Below are 4,076 nucleotides of genomic sequence, written 5' to 3' on the forward strand. Positions count from 1 at the left end.
AAATAACTTTTGGTATGTACTCAACATTCTACTTGTCTCTATAGAATTTTTTTAAAAATACAAGGTTCCATCTCCTATAAGAACTTGGGGTACTCACTTGTAAATGATGTATTTTAATCTTACTTAGGTCACTTGCATCAATTATATTAGTAACTATGAACAAAAGTTACAAAATGGCTAATCAAACAACAAAGGCCAAATGGACAAGAAAATATACCAGGGCTTTGAATTATATATAAAATAGTTGTTCATAAAAAACAAACATATATTTATTCTTTAAAATTTTGTATTGCCTATTACAAAGTATACTGAGGTAAAATTGTGAGTGAAGGCAAAAGCAGTGACTACATGCCAAGTGAAGTATATATAGAAAGCTACAGATATAAATATTTAGATATAAATATATCCCATTATTGAGAAAATATGATTTCTAATCATACTAATTATTTATCCCTTTCAATTTTATTCAGTATACAGTTGCTCAAAATTTCACTTGTTTTTGCCAGAAAAGACAAAGGATTAGTTGTCTGTGGCCACGGAATTCTGATAGCCATTTATCCATTTGTCAAAAAATCCATGATTAAAAGAAATATATAAAATGTCACCATAACTTTTTGCGGTGACTCTGTTGGATTCAAATGACCAGAAATGCATATTTTAGGAGCATAACTTTTTTAGGACAGATTGTTTGGATTGACTACCATTTATGAAGATGGTGGGGAGAGAAAAAGTACTTGTTTGAAATGAAAGTGTTGCATGGATTCTGAGTTTATCTGGTGTTGATTCCATTCCAACTTAATCTACACATTCCTATGTTATTTATTGCCATGGTAACTGGATACTCATTTTAAAAATCACATTAAAATGTGAGTGGGAAAAGATTCTATATTTAAGTGGATATAAACTCTTAACATGATGTGAAATATTTTAATGATAAATGAATATCTAAGCAAAATCCATATCTGATATAATAAAACTAATAAGTTTAAATTAGTGATTGCTAGTTTGTCACCATATTCATGGACTATAAACATTGCTGTAGCTTTCTTTATATAACATTAATTATTTTGTGCTGATTTTTTAAAGTAATATATTGCCATTGATAGAAACAGCTTGGAACCTTACCCAGAGAAAGGTCCATAAGGTATTGTTCTGGGTTTCTGTCATGCCTTACAGGGAGATGTTCACAATGTCTGGAGCCCCTGATGTCCTGAAAATTAGGAGGAGTATGTCCTCAAATTCCTTGCAGCAGGAACCCACTTAGGTGGCACCAACCTTGACTTCCAAATGGAACAGTACATCTACAGAAAGTTAAGTGATGTCATCTACATCACAAATCTAAAGAAAACCTGGAGCAGTTTCTGCTAACAGCTTTCACCCTTATTGCCATTGAAAACCTGACTGATGTCAGTGTCATATCCTCCAGGAATTATCCCAGTAAACTGTGCTGAAGTTTGCTGATGGCCCTGGAACCACTGCTGTTGCTAGCCACTTCACTCTGGGAAACTTCACTAATTAGATCCAGGCAGTCTCTGGGAGCTGTAACTTCCAGGGATGACCACCACCCTCTCACAGAGGTGTCTTGATTAGCCTACTACCATCACTGTGTGAAACACATATTCTTGTCTGTGCCATGTGGACATTGCCATCCAGTGCAGCAACAAGGTAGCTCACTCAGCAGGTCTAATGTAGTGGATGCTGGCCCCAAAGTTCTGCACATGCAGAGCACTAATTCCTTGTGAACACCCATGGGAGGTCATGCCCAATCTCTGTTTCTATAGAAATGCTGATGAGATTGAAAAGAAAGAGTAAGTTTCTCCTGAAAATGTCACTACCAAGGAGGAATTTCAGGGGGAATGGACTGCTCCAGCTCCTGAGGTTACTGCTACTCAACCCAGAGGTGCAGACTGGTCTGAAAGTTGCAGGCTCCCCAGTGCCAATCCAACAGTTTACTACTGAAGACTAAGAGTGCTCAGCTTGCCGCTGAAGACTGGTCTGCAGCTCCCACTGCTCAAGCCACTGAGTGTCTTAAGCTGTACTTCCACAGACGCCTAAACAGAAAATGAAAATAAGGTCTATGGAAAATAATGTTTCTTTAAAAAAAACCAAAAAACAACAAACTTGGAACATACAGAATACATAAGGAAAAAAAGTACCCATATTTCCCATATGCAAGGATAACTTTTGCCATTATTTTGAGGTGTTTAATTTTAGCTTTAATAAGTAGATTAATTTATTCATTTGTATTTACTCATTATATGTGAAGAGCCTTCTGAAGGAATGACAAAGAAGTGTGATGAAAGCATGGATGAATAAAAAGAATAAAATAAAAGAAGATCTATATTTATTTCATTGGAGAAAGACTCTAGCAGGGTGTATCAGAAGAACCATTGACTGCAGCTAACATATGCCTAACTAATAGTGCTTTTTATATTACAAATTAATTTTTGCCATATCAAGGATACTCTGGAGTCAGTAAAGTATTCATTCAACTACTCAATGATATTATTATCAAGGACATTTGTATACTACCACTCCAATATCCTTAGTGTGCTTACTTCTCACCTCATGCTGCCAAGGTGGCAGCTGAAGCCCCTGACTACTTGTCTAATTCAAGGACAGATAAAAATAGAAAGGACTCTGCCCGCCAGAGCAACACCCAGCTCTACCCACCACCAGTCCCTCTGATCAGGAAACTTGCACAAGCCACTTAGATAGCCTCATCCACCAAGGGAGAGACAGCAGAAGCAAGAAGAACTACAGTCCTGTAGCCTGTGGAACAAAAACCACATTCACAGAAAGATAAACAAGATGAAAAGGCAGAGAGCTATGTACCAGATGAAGGAACAAGATAAAACCCCAGAAAAACAACTAAATGAAGTGGACATAGGCAACCTTCCAGAAAAAGAATTCAGAATAATGATAGTGAAGATGATCCAGGACCTCAGAAAAAGAATGGAGGCAAAGATTGAGAAGATGCATGAAATGCTTAACAAAGACCTAGAAGAATTAAAGAACAAACGCCTAGAAGAATTAAAGAGCAAACAAACAGAGGTGAACCATACAATAACTGAAATGAAAACTACACTAGAAGGAATCAATAGCAGAATAACTGAGACAGAAGAACGGATAAGTGACCTGGAAGACAGAATGGGGGAATTCACTGCTGCAGAACAGAATAAAGAAAAAAGAATGAAAAGAAATGAGGACAGCCTAAGAGACCTCTGGGACAATATTAAACACAACAACATGCGCATTATAGGGGTCCCAGAAGGAAAAGAGAGAGAGCAAAAGGACCCGAGAAAATATTTGAACAGATTATATTCGAAAACTTCCCTAACAGGGGAAAGGAAATAGCCACCCAAGTCCAGGAAGTGAAGAGAGTCCCAGGCAGGATAAATACAAAGAGAAACATTCCAAAACACATAGTAATCAAAATGACAAACAATAAAGACAAAGAGAAACTGTTGAAAGTCACAAGGGAAAAATGACAAATAACATACAAGGAACTCCCATAAGGTAAACAGCTGATTTCTCAGCAGAAACTCTACAAGCCAGAAGGGAGTGGCATGATATATTTAAAGTGATAGAAGGGAAGAACCTACAACCAAGATTACTCTACCTGGCAAGGATCTCATTCAGATTCAATGGAGAAATCAAAAGCTTTACAGACAAGCAAAATCTAAGAGAATTCAGCACCACCAAACCAGCTCTACAACAAATGCTGAAGGAACTTCTCTAAGTGGGAAACACAAGAGAAGAAAAGGACCTACAAAAACAAACCCATAACAATTAAGAAAATGGTCATAGGAACATACATATCGATAATTACCTTAGACGTGAATGGATTAAATGCTCCAACCAAAAGACACAGGCTTGCTGAATGCATACAAAAACAAGACCCATATATATGCTGTCTACAAGAGACCCACTTCAGACCTAGGGACACATACAGAGTGAAAGTGAGGGGATGGAAAAAGATATTCCATGTAAATGGAAATCAAAAGAAAGCTGGAGTAGCAATATGCATATCAGATAAAACAGACTTTAAAATAAAGTATGTTACAAGAGACAAG

General features: G+C 37.0%; 1 pseudogene; it reads left to right on the forward strand.

Annotated features, from left to right (window-relative positions):
- The first annotated feature begins 1,189 nt into the window (after positions 1-1,189).
- LOC132497974 (small ribosomal subunit protein uS2-like) lies at positions 1,190-2,066 on the forward strand (annotated as a pseudogene).
- Positions 2,067-4,076: the final 2,010 nt, after the last annotated feature.

The sequence above is a fragment of the Mesoplodon densirostris genome, chromosome 10 (genome assembly GCF_025265405.1).
Source record: "Mesoplodon densirostris isolate mMesDen1 chromosome 10, mMesDen1 primary haplotype, whole genome shotgun sequence".
Classification (NCBI taxonomy): Eukaryota; Metazoa; Chordata; class Mammalia; order Artiodactyla; family Ziphiidae; genus Mesoplodon; species Mesoplodon densirostris.